Consider the following 16,321-nt stretch of genomic DNA (forward strand, 5'->3'; position numbering starts at 1 on the left):
AATCCCTAGCAAACCTCTATATCTGTCTTTTTATATTCTGTCGCTAATCCCTAGCAAACCTCTAAACCTGTCTTTTTATATTTCGTCGCTGATCCCTAGCAAAATTTAGATGAGATTTTTTTTGTTGCCGTCGCTGATCCCTTACAAATATATAATATTAATTTGTTTATTACAAATCTAAAACAAAAAAAATAATACTAAAAACATCAAATAATTATACAATCCCAAACTAAACAATAATAAAATACCAAAAACATCAAATAATTATACAATCCAAAACCAAACACTAATATTAAAATACCAAAATCAACTATCAAATCTTAACAAAACATCCAAAAACATCAAATATCAATGTTTTATCAAAAGGATCAAAATCATCAAATATCAAAAGTTTAATATTGATTGATATTTTTATTTCCGAGTATAATGTACCATAATCTCAATTTCATCTCATATTTTGCATTTCCACATACATCTTGCATCCGAAAGAAGGATCATAATGGAATTTGATTCCGATTCCCGTTAAATCCCATGGAATTACGCTAACAAAGTTCTACTTACTTTTTCCTGCAATGGAAGGAGACATGGTTTTTGTTGGAAGCTAAACTAAATGCAGGACTAGATTGGAATTGGATTCCGATTCCGACCAAAAAATATATGAAAAAACATGTTGGTGAAAGAAAATACCTTGTTTGCATATTGGTCTTCAGAAATTTCTCTTTTGGGGTGTGATATTTGCATATTGGTCTTCAGAAATTTCTCTTTCGGGGTTTGATCTACCACACCAAAACTAATAGCACAATAAGCATTTATAGAAATGGATGCATAATTTTAAATTAGGAAGAAAATTATAGAACTAACCTTCATGGTCTCTAGTGCCATTGGCCCTTTTTTGATCGCATGCAACCAACCTTATCAATAACTCTGGAAATCAAATGCTGAAAAATATGAAAGTAAAAGTAGTAAAAAGAACAATTTACCTTAGTATCTTTTGTGTAAAATTGTTTTCAGGATTCACACAGCTTGCCTATCTTTCTTTCCATAGTTGCAGATTTCCTATCATTCTTTGCCCAAAAAAAAAATTATCAACAAGATAAAAATGGTAAAAAAATAAAATATATATTGAATGAGAATGTACACAACAGACCGAAGAGCCCCTGGACATGAATTTAGTCATGTAAGAATAAACAAGGGTATAATTGTCTTTTGGAAAGTATTAGTTAGAATGACTTCAAGGACATTCAACAGGAAAGACTGAGGGCTGCTTATTAAGAATAAAACTAATCTTTCATGTGATATGGAAGACGAACACAAATTGAGAGGTTTTGGTTTAAAAGAATGTAATATAAAGCTAAAGTCTTTTATTGGACTATTTTACGCCTCCTAGTCCTACCAATAGCATGTGCATGGTATATGACTAAGGTTATGTTTCTTTTAATTCACTCTTAAAGATGAGATTTTAAACTTACCATTTCATGAATGGATTTCAAAGAAAAGCATATAAAAAAAATTAGAATGATGAATAATACTTAATAATTTATGAGTTGTAATAGGTAGAAAGAAAAAAAGAACCTTGAGATTTGTGCTAACAACAACCATATGCTTTGAAACAACTTGTGGCCTTAAACAACAAAGAAAATGCAACCAAGTTATGTAAGAGAACATAAAGAGTAAGGGTATAATAGGAAGACAAAAAGTGGTGTAGTTACCCTAAAGTAGATGAGATCCATTCCATGAATGTCCTTGCATTCAGCATAGTCTCAGCTGTAGTAAAAGTCTTAGAAACTACTACAACTGCAGTGGTAGAAGAAAATAACATTAATTATGTAAAAAAAATGTTGTTTGAAATAAATTGAATTACAAACGAAAATATGAGCCTAAATTTGTCTCGGGATCCAAGCCTGTAATATTTTTTGCAACATCAACTGGATCAACATTTTGCGAGAATGAAGAAAATACACAGATTGGAGGTTAAAAAAACAAGATATGGTAAAATCATTGACTAATTACAAGCATCTCAATCATAAATTGATAACAAATTTCATGATTTTGTAAGGCTTTATGAACTTTATTACAAAATATGTATACTTACAGGCGAAGTTGGTGTCCTCCAGCTGATTTACTAGCTTCTGGATCTGTAAGTTATTAAAAGAAATTATGATAATAAGATTATTTTATTTTATTTTATAATGCAACACAATACAAAAAGAATATTAATTAATAATAAGAACATGGAATTGAAGAAACTGACCAGTTTGAACAGCAGTGTGCACAAACAATGGACCAAGAAAGCTTCCACCAATACCAATAACAATCACATTTGTAAGTGGTTTCCCTGTGGCTCCAACCTAACAAGGATTTATTGTTATTCAACAGAAGAGAATTATATAATTAATAAATAAAGATTAGTATTTAAGATGGATGTTTAGTTTTGAGAAATCTCTGATTATTCCTTCCGAGTCATAATATGAGGTGATACGTATAAAGAGAACAACTATTAGCATCAATAATATAATGCACTTAGAAATAGGAATCCAGTTCATATATTTCTTTACACTTTTTAATTTCTAGATATAAAAAAACATCAAAAAATATGTGAAATTACCACATGAGGCCGTCAAATGATTCAGCAGTCCACACGGAGCGCCATCTGGCGTGTGTAACATCCATAAAATTCGAGCCAATTTAAAACTTTTTAAATCATATAAAACCATTAAGTTATTACAATTTGTTTTCAAAATAGTTTAAACATCAGAGTTTCCAGGAATCATAATCATAAATCGAGGAAGTGTACGGTCACGCCTTCGCCTTCCCGCGGTCATCCGCTGAACCTGAAACAATAAACTGAAACAGTAAGGTTGAAGGCTTAGTGAGTTACCCCCAAGATACCAACCTCATACAACCATAAACATATCATATAACAAACACAGAACAACCATGCATCTCGAGTCTACAGTGTGACTGGTCCGCCCGCACCGGGCCTTCAGTCCTCCTGGTCCACTCTCTGAGTCTACAGTATGACTGGACCGCCCACACCGGGCCTTCAGTCTATCTGGCCCACTCTCCGAGCCTCGGCACGTCTGGACCGCCCTCTCGGGGCCTTCAGCCTATCCGGACCGCTGGCTGGGCCTTCGGCCTGACTAGGTGCCCTCCTGGGCCTGCAGTCTATCTGGTCTGCCCTGAGTATGTTGGCCTACAACATGAAGAAGCAGGACCCGTCTCAACCCAACCCCCATATCAGTCAAACAATCATGTGCACATAAATATCATACGCTAGCATATATATAACAGATAATCATACCGATCTAACAGATCACTATCACAGCAACCATCCTATAACCAGGATACCAACCTATCCAGTCACTAATATAGCATCATCCTATATACCAGGATAACGACTTGAACCAGGTCACTAACATAATACTATCCTAACTACCAGGATGCAGATCTAGCAGATCAATAACATATCAAGCAAATACACGGATACAAATCCGATAAAGGGACGGCCTTGGTGCCTTAGACGATGTTGATATAGTGAGAATAACTCACCTCGCAATGTCGATCTGAACTGAAGTATCTACTCCCGAATCGCTATCTCACCGAAAATCCCGAACTATCACATGATAAATACCAAGTCATTACACAACATAACAATCTTGACTAAGGGGGTCCATGCAGTCCATCATGTCCATTTTGTCTTTTCTCCAATTTGGGCCAAGGCCCAATACCAAAACAAGACACAACACTAGGTAGGCTTTCCATGCCCATTAGTGGTCCACTAATGGCCCAATTTGCTAAATTGGGCCCAATCCTCCTAATGGGCCTTACCCCAAGCCCAAACATCTTCTTGGCCCACATTAACTGACTTTGGATGGCCCACTAAGGCCCAAAGGACCAAAATCCCCCGCATGGCCCAAACCGAGGCCCAAAACTCGCAAGGCCCATATCTGATGAGTACGCTGGGCGTACTCCTATGTACGCTAAGCGTGGTTTCCAAATGATACGTACGCTGGGCGTACCTGCATGTACGCTCAGCGTACTCCTCTGTTAAGTCCATTTCTCATTAAGTGCTTAATACTCCGATTCAGGAGCTACAATTACAGATCCAAGTCCTTTTCATCGTCCTAATCCATAAAGTCACTGACTTGGTGACTTTACTTATCCCAAACAAGCCCAAACTCCAAAAATGATGTATTACTTCCATGAAGATGGTCTTAACTCTTGCATAAACCCATTAAGACCATCAAGGTGACAACTTTCTGCCTTAGGGACTCATTTAGCACCAGGGGTGGCAACCCTTGGCCTGGAAATCAGATTTGGGCTAAAAAGCTTCCACATTTGGACCAAAATTACTTCAAAACTAAACCTTACTAGATCTAAGCACTCTTAGGTAAAGTTATGAACTTTATACCTCCAAGGAGTTCCAGATGATGATGCTATCCCAGATCTATGAGCTCCAACTTCCCAAGTTCTTCCTTGCCAACTTCTTCTTTTCCTCTTCCAAGCTTACACCACCAAAATGAGCTTCTCAAGGTCAAGATCACCCAAAGATGAAAGGATGAGACGTTTTAGGGTTTCTCTGAGGTTGGGGTGGCTGATAAGGAGGCTAGGGTTTGATCCATAATGTTCTTTATATAGTGGTTAGCCCCAAAATTAGGGTTTCGGGTCTCTGGGAGTACGCTGGGCGTACTCCTCCTACACCCGCGATCATTTAAACTTCTACGCTGGACGTACTCACCCAGTTGCCAAATTTTCATGCTTGGTCCTTTCTTGCCACTTCCTTCCAACCCAAAGGCCAAAAGTGACATAATTCAAATCCGAGGGTTGCATATGAAGCTACTTGACAAATGAGATGTTACTGATGGGTTTTGAGCATTCTAACACTTCCTAAGTGTACATGCAACCCTAATAACCTTGGATCTATGTTTGTCTTGTTGTTGCTTATGATCCTTGAAACCTTGTGAGCCTAGCACCCCAAGTGTGATGCCTCAAATGCTTCACACAACACCAAATGCTTTTGGAATGACTTTAGAGAGAATACACACTTCTAAAATCGGCCTAGCCCTCTTGTTTCTTATGTCTAGCCAATTTTGGTGGAGAATGGGTTTCTTATATAGTGTTGACACATCTAGGGTTATACCATGTAAACCCTAATGTGTCATGACTCTTCATTTCCATGACCCATGGGTTTGTAACTCCCATGGAGCATCCATGGAGCATCCTATGGGTGGAACCCAACTTGATAATCCATGGAGCCTCTTAGCCCACTATATAAGATATGGAAGATTTACATAATCTACCCATATATTTAATTAGTTATCTTTTGATCACTTAATTAATTCTGAATTAATTCTTGATCAAACTAATTAAATAATATTATTAATATATTAGAACTTATAATATATTAATAAACCATAAGTGTTATTTCTCTCATTTTAGTTTATCCAATTACATGGTGCCATGCAACCCAAATGGACCATGCCGGGTCGGTTCAAGTACATACCAGAAATAGTTATGGACTTAGACACCTTATCCAACAGTCTCCCACTTGGATAAGTCTAATAACTATAACTGCAATACTTCAGGAACCGATCGGCAATCGTAGCTCTTTCAAGGTCTCTCGGAACTGAGAAGATGATGATACGCCATTTAAGATAAGTGATCATATAATCCTCTGTTCTAGATATCAGCCGGACAAATACATGGAACAGTGTCTTACTTTGTGTCCAACAGTTTGTTTCCCGATTTCCGATTTGTTTGACAAAGAATTTAATTGAACACATCAACTTAGTTCTGACCGGGCCCGGTACATAGGTCAAAACAAAATCATCGAGGGGCCCAGATATCAGCTTCTAATCCAAGAAGGAACAGATAAACTTCGACTCATATGTTAGTTCTACCACTCATTGAATTATACACAAAAGCACGTTTTATAACATCGAGTTACCAATGCGTTAACGTACAATCAATGCATAACCAACTCATAAGTAACAAATCATATCTCTAGGTTTGAAGACTTATATGATATTACCGTCTCGCGATCACTCGAGATAAATTCCATGAAGTGATTCCAGTGAGCGTGGGTTGAGTCCAATGCTCAGAACTTATGAGCACTCATGAGTGTTGTAGCCATGTCCAACAACTTAGACCTCTGCAACCAATCATGACAGTCTTGATTCATACCTACTTCCGACATATGACCGACTGTGGAGGTTCGAATAATATGAGATACCAAACATAATTATTCTGGAAGTCAAAACATGCAAAAGAAATATAGTAAACGATCGACAAGAGATAGCAACACTTTACTCATAAATAAAACACCTTTTATTCATCATCTAATGTCAATTACACTTTACAAATTTCAAGGTTATCTAACTACTAAATCTAATATCATCCTTCAGCCCTATGCTCCGAGCATGCTGGAGATGCTTAACCCGAGTCAGTCCCTTCGTGAGGGGATCTGCTGGATTCTCATCCGATGATACCCTCTTTGCCACGAGGAGTCCTTCTTCTATTCGATGTCTGATGAAATGGTATTTTCTGTCGTTGTGTCTGGATCTCCCGTGATCCCTTGGTTCCTTGGCTAAGGCAACTGCACTTTCACTATCACAGAAAATTTCCATTGGCTCTTTAATAGCTGGTACAACTCCAAGGTCTCCAATGAAGTTCTTCAGCCATATCGCCTCCTTTGCTGCCTCGCTAGCTGCTATATACTCTGATTCGCAAGTTGAATCAGCCACTATCTCTTGCTTGGAACTCTTCCAAGAAATTGCTCCTCCATTTAAGGTAAAGACCCAGCCTGACTGAGAGCGGAAATTATCCCTATCAGTCTGAAAGCTAGCATCACTATACCCTACAACTCTCAAGTCTTCACTCCCACCGAGGGTAAGAACCCAGTCCTTAGTCCTCCGTAGGTACTTGAGGATATTCTTTATCGCAGTCCAGTGTGCCTTGCCAGGGTTCCCCTGATACCTGCTAACCATGCTCAAAGCAAAGGCTACATCAGGTCGAGTACACGTCATAGCATACATGATCGATCCTACAGCCGAAGCATAAGGTATTCGACTCATTTCTGCTATCTCAGCCTCAGTACTAGGGCTTTGTGTCTTACTCAATCTGGCGTTACTCTGGATGGGTAACTCTCCTTTCTTGGAGTCCTGCATGCCGAATCTCTTCAGCACCTTATCCAAGTAGGTACTCTGACTAAGTCCAATTAGTCTTTTACTCCGGTCTCTCAAGATCCTTATCCCTAGAATATAGGCAGCTTCTCCTAGGTCCTTCATAGAGAAACACTTCCCAAGCCAGGACTTAACTTCCTGCAGAGTTGGGATGTCATTTCCTATGAGTAGTATGTCATCCACATACAATACCAAAAAGCTAACTATACTCCCACTAGCCTTGACATATACACAAGATTCATCTTCACTCCTACAAAAGCCAAATTCCTTGACTTTCTCATCAAAGCAAAGATTCCATCTGCGAGGTGCTTGCTTTAACCCATGAATGGATTTCTCAAGCTTACACACTCTATTAGGGTACTCTGTGTTGACAAAACCCTCTGGCTGACTTATGTAAACATCCTCAGCCAACTTTCCATTAAGGAAAACGGTTTTGACATCCATTTGCCATATTTCATAGTCATGAAATGCGGCTATGGCTAACAGAACCCTAATAGACTTAATCTTGGCCACTGGAGAAAATGTCTCATCATAATCAACTCCCAGAGTTTGTGAGAAACCCTTTGCAACCAGTCGTGCCTTATAAGTGTGTACATTACCATCCATGTCGGTCTTCTTCTTGAAGATCCATTTGCACCCTACAGTCTTACGACCTGGTACATTCTCAACCAAGTTCCAAACTTGATTGTCATACATGGACTGTATCTCGCTGTCCATTGCCTCTTTCCACTTGGCTGACTCAGGGCCTGCCATGGCTTCTGCGTAACTGTTAGGTTCATCCAGACCTATCAGTGTCTCATCACTGATAAGTGTATCACCTTCCGCAGTAATATGGAATCCATAGTAACGCTCAGGTGCATTCCTAACCCTTGTGGAACGCCTCAGAGGTACAGACTTGTCAATTGGCTCAACAGGAGTTTCCTCCTCAAGTTGAGTGCTAGGGTTTGAAGTTCCTTCACCACTTAACTATTGAATTTCTTCAAGGTCAACTTGCCTCCCACTGTCTCCTTGGCTTATGAACTCTCTCTCTCTCGAAAGAAAGCCCTCCTAGCTACAAAGACCACATTCTCACTAGGTCTGTAGAAGAGGTAACCAAAGGATTTATGTGGGTAGCCGATGAAAATACACCTCTCACTTCGAGGTTCGAGCTTATCATGAGTCTCGCGTCTCACGAAAGCCTCGCAACCCCAAATCTTAATGTGGTCTAGTTTGGGTACTTTACCAGTCCACATCTCATGAGGAGTTTTGGCAACTTTCTTTGTGGGAACTAGATTAAGGATATGGGCGGCAGTTTCTAAGGCATACCCCCAAAATGATATTGGTAGCGAAGCTCGACTCATCATGGTACGAACCATATCCAACAAGGTTCAATTACGCCTCTCAGCTACACCATTCAACTGCGGTGTCCTGGGAGGTGTCAATTGTGAGACAATCCTACATTCCCTAAGATAGTCGAGGAACTCTGAACTAAGATACTCACCACCTCGATCGGATCGAAGCATCTTAATGTTCCTGCCCAATTGATTCTCGACTTCCTGTTTAAACTCTTTAAACCTCTCAAAAGTCTCTGACTTATGCTTGATTAAGTAGACATATCCATATCTACTGTAATCATCAGTAAAAGTCAAATAATAACGATTAGCATCCCTTGTGGCATGTTTGAAGGGCCCACACACATCCGTGTGTAGAAGATCCAACAAACCTTCACCCCTCTCACAAGAACCTGTGAAGGGTGACTTTGTCATTTTTCCAAGTAAGCATGATTCGCAACTATCATCTGACTTTAGGTCAAATGACTCCAATACTCCATCCTTTTGGAGTTGGCCTATGCGTTTCTTGCTTATATGTCCAAGACGACAATGCCATAATGATGCTTTATCCAAGTTACTATCATTAACAGAATCAATACACAATACATTATTTCCTAAGTTATCAACCACAGATACTGTGACATCCCCATCTTCACGGCCAGAAAAGACCGATTTTGTTTATGCTTTGTTTAAAAATCAGAGTAACATTTTAAATAAAAGTGTTGCGGAATTTGTTCCCAAAATAAAATTATGATAAAGACTTATCAAAGCATTTCCGTAGAAATGTATTTCATTAAAAACATCGGGATGTCATGTTCGATACAGATCAAAAGCATAAACAGTACAATATAGCCTTACTACATTTATTCATAATCTCTCATCCCAAACATCATATCTATGCTCGTGCGCCACTACCTGTAATACAAGAAACTGAGTGGGTCAGGCTTGGGAGCCTGGTGAGCACATAGGGTTTTCAACCCACAATAAATAAGTTTATTAATTTCATCAATCAACAATAACCCGATTACCCGTTCCCGTTATCCTCACATTACGTCCCTAAAACACCTATCATAAGGGACCTAGACTAAGGATCAATATCGGGATGGACACTACTGCCAAGGGATTTCCTCAGCAATAAATGTCCTAAAGGCAACCATGAGGGGGATGGAGTACACCGGTGAACACATCGTTCACAAACACCTACAGGTTGCGAGCCTGCTAGCGTTCCACTGGACTGTCTAGAAGAGTCCGTGGTCGTCATCCATACTCCGCTAGATGACAGAATCAACAACAACAACATCGAGGCCTCTCATCATTTTATCACACATCGTCTTATTACATCTACCCATGTTTTACCCCAACATTTTTTTTTGTAGATATAAAATACATATACAGTTTAAATTATTTAAAACATGTATAAAAATCTTTCATCAGTATAGGCAGCAAGTATTCAGATAATATGCACACATAGCACGTAATTAATATAAAATGCTTCATATCTATGTGTAAGATGAAAGTAACTATGCACTCACCAGATTAGGTGGTGACTCGGTACTCGAACAGCACTCCGTTATCTCAAAACAATTTTTCCTTTATCAAAACCTAGTATTAATACCACTAGCGTTTAGTTTTAACGTTAACCGCGACTAATTAATAGTCTGGCTATTATTATTATACAAGCGTTAAATAACACTCAATATATAAATAATAATAGCCCAAATAATTATTTTAAGGACCTAATAACATTACTATAATTATTTAAAAGTTATATTAAAAATTTTGTAGGCGTACCTTACTTACAGCGGGTTTTTTTTTCTCAAAACCGAGCTTCGCTGGAGCAGCGTTTCCGAGCCGAAAGGTTCTTTTCTCGGGACTCCGGGAGCCTCGGGACTTCCTTTGGGTGCTAGGGGGTTTACCTAGACTTTAGGGGCTCAAGGGAGCTTAGAGAGAGAGTTTAGATAGAGAAAGTGGAAGAGGAAAGGTGTAAGAAATGAGAGAACCCGGCACTTCTATTTGTAGTGAGTTGGGGCATGTGGTGGCCTTCTGGTGGTGCCACTTGTCCAAATTCTGGTGGTGTCACATGTCCAATTTCTGGTGGTGCCATGTGTCCAATTTCTGGTGGTGCCACATGTCCAATTTCTGGTGGTGCCACGTCACCCGATATCGCGTATCGGCCTCCCGACTTAGAAAAATCATAACTCTCGCATACGAGCTCCGTTTTTGACGTTATTTATATCCACGCGAAGGCGGGAACGTAATCTACAGCTTTCGTTTAGACTCCGTTGGCTAATTTTGAATTTATTTTAAAAGTTATATTTTTAACAGGCCGGGACAGGATTGGTCCGTTAAAAATTCATAACTTCTTCATCCGACGTCCGTTTTCGTCTGTCTTTTTATTGTTACGCCACAATTAACGAGCTCTTCGATTCTCGTTTAGGTCGTGTCGGCTAAAAACTCGCTTTATCGTAAATTCACTATTCATGCTTCCCGGTATCGTGTCGGTTCCGTCGTGAAACTTCATCGGGTCATAACTTCTTCGTTATAACTAGGATTTCGGCGTTCTTTATATCTCCATAATCCTTGTTTTGACCACTACAACTTTATGTAAAGATATCGGGCTTACCACATATTTTAATTTTGACGCTTATTTTTATTCTTTATTAATTATACATTTATATTTAAATAATAAGCACATAAATTCACATAATTCACAAAATACTCAAATATTTCATTTTTATTACATCAAAAGAGTTACAATAGTTGACCTAGACTATTACATCGTCTAAAAATGATTAGCCCCGAAACCCGGGCGTTACAATTCTCTCCCCCTTAGGATGATTCCGTCCCGGAATCATGCGTCAGCAAACAGATGCGGATAGCGACTCATCATGTCATCCTCTGTTTCCCAAGTGAGATTCGGCCCATTCGAATGTTTCCATCGGACTAGCACTAAGTCGACCATCTTGCGTCGTAACTTCTTAGTCTTACGGTCAACAATTGCCTCGGGCTCTTCGATTAGCCTCTTATTCTCATCCATTCTTAACTTCGAGATCGGAATTATGTTGGGAACTTCTCCCGTGAATTTCCTCAGATAACATACATGGAAGGTGTTATGAATACCATCGAGTTCTTCGGGCAATTCCAGCTTGTAAGCTTGGTTCCCAATCTTCTGAAGAACTTTGAACGGTCCAATAAACCTTGGACTCAGCTTTCCTCGTTTCCCGAATCGTATAAGTCCTTTCCACGGTGAGACTTTAAGCAAAACGGAATCCCCAACTTCGAAGGTCATCGGTCGTCTTTTCTTGTCAGCATAGCTCTTCTGACGGTCCTGAGCTGCTAACATCCTTTCCTTTATCACCTTCAGTTTCTCAGCAGTCTCATGGATTATCTCGGGGCCCATAAACTGCTTTTCTCCAGCCTCAAGCCAATAAGAAGGCGTACGACACTTTTGTCCGTACAAAGCTTGATAAGGTGCCATCTTGATGCTCGAGTGGAAACTGTTGTTGTAGGAAAATTCTACCAAAGGTAAGTGCTCATCCCAGTTACCTTGGAACTCGAGGGTACATGCTCTCAACATATCTTCAAGCGTTTGAATCGTTCTTTCACTCTGACCATCAGTCTGCGGATGGTAAGCTGTACTCAGACATAACTTCGTACCCAATTCCTCTTGTAGACTTCTCCAAAACCTTGACGTGAAACGACTATCACGATCCGATACAATTGTTAGAGGAACACCGTGAAGTCTCACAATTTCCTTCACGTAAGCATTTGCAAGCTTATCCATAGACCACCTTTCATTGGCAGCTATGAAGTGTGCACTCTTTGTGAAACGATCCACGACCACCCAAATCATGTCGTGACCGTTCTTCGTCCTGGGTAGTTTAGTCACAAAATCCATGGCGATGTCTTCCCATTTACCCATGGGTACAGGTAAGGGTTCTAAACTCCCATATGGTTTCTGATGTTGTGCCTTAACTCTTGCACAAGTTACACACTCGGCCACATATTTCGCAACGTCGAGCTTCATCGTCGGCCACCAGTAGTAGGGTTTTAGGTCCCTATACATTTTAGTGCTACCGGGATGAATCGAGTACATGGTCTTGTGAGCTTCTTCCATCAGAAGATCTCTTATTCCTCCAGTCTTAGGTACCCAAATCCGATCTTGGAATACCTTTAGTCCTTGACTGTTTGTACCGAACACTAATGTTTTTCCCAAACGTTCTTCTTTTCGGTCACTCTTCTCTGAAGCTTCTTCTTGAGCTTCCCTGATACTTTCCACAATGGTCGAGACAACTTCTATTCTCAACGCTCTTGGCCTTTTTCTTTCAAGGTTGACTTTTCGACTGAGAGCATCAGCGACAACGTTTGCTTTACCGGGGTGGTAAAGTATCTCACAGTCATAGTCCTTGAGTAATTCTAGCCAACGTCGTTGCCTCATGTTCAATTCTTTCTGATTAAAGAGATATTGGAGACTCTTATGATCGGTGAAAAGTTTGCACTTCGTGCCATAGAGGTAATGCCTCCATATTTTTAGAGCGAAAACTACCGCCGCCAACTCCAAGTCATGAGTCGGGTAGTTCTTTTCATGTTCCTTCAACTGTCGAGACGCATATGCGATCACCTTTTCTCTTTGGGTCAAAACACAACCCAACCCAACACGAGACGCATCGCTATAAACAGCAAAGTCTTCAACTCCATTGGGTAGAGAAAGTATCGGTGCCTCGCATAGTTTCTTCTTTAGCTTCTCGAATGTTTCTTTATGCTTATCACTCCAAGCATAGGTAGCTCCTTTGTGGGTTAACGCTGTTAATGGACTAGCGATTGAAGAAAATCCTTGGATAAACCTTCGGTAATATCCGGCTAATCCCAAAAAGCTTCGGATCTCCGTGGGACTTTTTGGTTGTTCCCACTTCATTACCGCTTCAATCTTTGCTGGATCGACCATTATCCCTTCTTGGTTGACCACGTGACCCAAGAATTGGACTTCTCGAATCCAAAAATCACATTTAGAGAATTTAGCATACAACTTCTCCTTCTTCAAGACTTCTAACACTTCCCGCAAGTGTCTACCATGCTCTTCTTGGCTTTTTGAGTAAATCAGAATGTCATCTATGAACAATATCACATATTTATCAAGAAACGGATTACAAACCCTGTTCATTAAATCCATGAATGCTGCTGGAGCATTGGTTAGTCCAAACGACATAACCAAAAACTCGTAGTGTCCATATCGTGTTCTGAATGCAGTCTTCTCTATATCTTGCTCTCTTACCTTCAGCTGATGATATCCTGACCTTAGGTCGATCTTTGAAAAATAACTTGAACCTTGCAGTTGATCGAACAGGTCATCAATCCTAGGCAACGGATATCTATTCTTTTTTGTTGCCTTGTTCAGCTCTCTGTAATCAATACACATTCTCATACTTCCATCTTTCTTTTTCACGAATAACACCGGAGCTCCCCAGGGTGATGAACTAGGTCTAATGAAACCTTTGTCCAATAACTCCTGAAGTTGCATCATCAGCTCCTTCATCTCCGTCGGTGCTAATCGGTAAGGTGCTTTTGCTATTGGTGTCGTTCCTGGTAACAAGTCAATACGGAATTCTACTTGTCGATCAGGCGGTAATCCGGGAAGATCTTCGGGAAATACTTTCGGATAATCACACACGACAGGAATGCTCTGTATCACCTTCTTTTCCTTCTTAGCATCGATCACGAATGCTAAATATGATGTACATCCCTTGGACAAACATTTTCTGGCTTTCATTAGAGAAATGATTCCAGAATTTACCCTGCGTTTGTCCCCATACACCATAAACGACTCTTTCCCAGGCGGGTTTACTTTTACGATCTTCTTTTTGCACAGTATTTCCGCATCATTGGTGCTAAGCCAATCCATTCCCAACACGATGTCGAAACCGTTAAGTTCGATAGGCAATAATTCCTCGTGAAACTTATTCCCGTTCAAATCAATTAAGATGTTTTTCATACGATGGCTAAAAGGTACAAACTTGCCACTAGCAACTTCGACTAATAAGGCATTATCTAGTCTATCGACAGGCAAAGCTAGCTTTCTACCAAATTCATGCGAAATAAAGGAGTAGTTGGCTCCAGAATCAAATAAAATTTGGGCATGCAATTTGTTTACGAGAAAGGTACCTGAAGCGACATCAGCTTCTTCCTTAGCAGCTTCCAGTGTCATCTAGAAGGCTCTAGCCTTCGGCTTTGGTGGAATGTTGGGTCTTCCTGCTTCCTTCTTCTTCAGGCAGTCCCTCGAAATGTGCCCCTCCTCGTTGCACTCATAACAGACCTTCTTAGTGAAGGTGCATTCATTGGCATAGTGCCCAGGCTTCCCACATTTGAAACAAGTGACCCCTCCGTCGCACTTCCCAGAGTGCTTCTTCTTGCACTTGTCACACCACTTCACTTCGCCTCCTCCACCTGCTTTCGAACTAGACTTTGAGAATTTACCCTTTTTGCTGGACCCCGAGGGTCCGTCAAACTTCCTCTTCTCACCAACCTCTGACCTTTCCAGACCTTTCTCTCTGATCTGGGTCTCAACATTTCTGGCAGCCCAGATGGCGGCTTTCAACGTGGTTGCTTGCTTAACCATTGGACCATAGTCCGCTGGTAGTCCAAGGGAAAACTTATTGACCTTTGAGAGTTCTGTTGGAACTAGGTATGGGATAAGCTTCATTTTCTCCGTGAAACTTGCAGCGTATTCAGCAACGCTCATCTTTCCCTTCTTCAAATTCTGAAACTCGTTATTGATTTCCAGTAGGTCCTGCTCTGAGCAGTATTGCAGTTTCAGTTGTTCCACAAAATCTTCCCAAGACATTTTACTCGCTTCTCCCTTGGGCATAGAATCAGCTAACAGCTTCCACCAACTCAACACGCCAGATTTCAACAACGGGATCGCAAGAGCGGTCTTCTGCCTGTTGCTGCATTCGCAACTTTCAAACATTGTCTCCATTTCGGAGATCTAATCCATAATTTGCACCGGCGTCGGGCTTCCGGATAGACACGGTGGCTTAGACGCCATAAAATCCTTGTATTTACATCCTCTTCCATCATTTCCTCCATTACGATTGCCTTGTCTAACAATTTGTGGGTTGTCTTGACTAACGGTACCACTGAAGTTTCCACCTTCCGATGGCCCTCCATTCACTTCGGGCTCTTCAACTTGGATTGAAAGTTCTTCACGATTTTGTTGAAGCAGACGTCTAGTTTCTTCCATCTGATTATCCAACATCGCCTGAATCATCAATTGTACACCAGCCATCGTTACTGGCTCAGGTGCTGCAGCTACAACAGGTATTTGCTCAATTACAGGTGGTCGATTCCTGTTTTCGTTTGCGTTTCCAGCTCCACTGCGGGTTCTTGCCATTTTGATCTATACACCGAATAAGGTGAATTTAGATCTTTATTCAGGATAGACGTTTAAATCATCCTTATCTCTCCGAAACGTTTACATGTTAGTTCTAATATCGTAGTTGTACGTTTAGAATCCTAAACACATAAGGTTTCCAGATCCGGTCGGCAACAGACCATAGATCCGAACAAATAACAACATATAAGGCATAAATCATTTAGCACATAAAAGCATTTTAGGCACAATTCCTAAAATAAGCTAGTGCTCACACCTCACAATCATTGCTTAGCATTCTAAGTTTAAGTCTAGAAATCCTACAAATTCCTAGTTCGCTTAAACTAATGTTCTGATACCAACTGTGACATCCCCATCTTCACGGCCAGAAAAGACCGATTTTGTTTATGCTTTGTTTAAAAATCAGAGTAACATTTTAAATAAAAGTGTTGCGGAATTTGTTC

At 40.3% G+C, this 16,321-nt stretch overlaps 1 long non-coding RNA gene across 4 annotated transcripts; it reads right to left on the reverse strand.

Moving 5' to 3' along the window:
• Positions 1-407: 407 nt before the first annotated feature.
• On the reverse strand, positions 408-4,596 carry LOC145116352 (uncharacterized). 4 transcript variants are annotated; one of them, XR_013712031.1, is made up of 11 exons: positions 4,412-4,596; positions 3,550-3,613; positions 2,606-2,831; positions 2,252-2,348; positions 2,093-2,135; positions 1,710-1,794; positions 1,573-1,621; positions 981-1,064; positions 862-887; positions 688-776; positions 408-567 (listed from the first exon to the last, which is right to left on the reverse strand). It is a non-coding gene; the product is annotated as an uncharacterized LOC145116352 (long non-coding RNA). The 4 variants fall into 4 exon arrangements; XR_013712032.1 differs by having other exon boundaries at positions 688-790; XR_013712030.1 differs by having other exon boundaries at positions 862-911.
• Positions 4,597-16,321: the final 11,725 nt, after the last annotated feature.

Source organism: Lactuca virosa, chromosome 5 (assembly GCF_052849685.1).
Source record: "Lactuca virosa cultivar CGN04683 chromosome 5, Lactuca_virosa_CGN04683_v6, whole genome shotgun sequence".
Classification (NCBI taxonomy): Eukaryota; Viridiplantae; Streptophyta; class Magnoliopsida; order Asterales; family Asteraceae; genus Lactuca; species Lactuca virosa.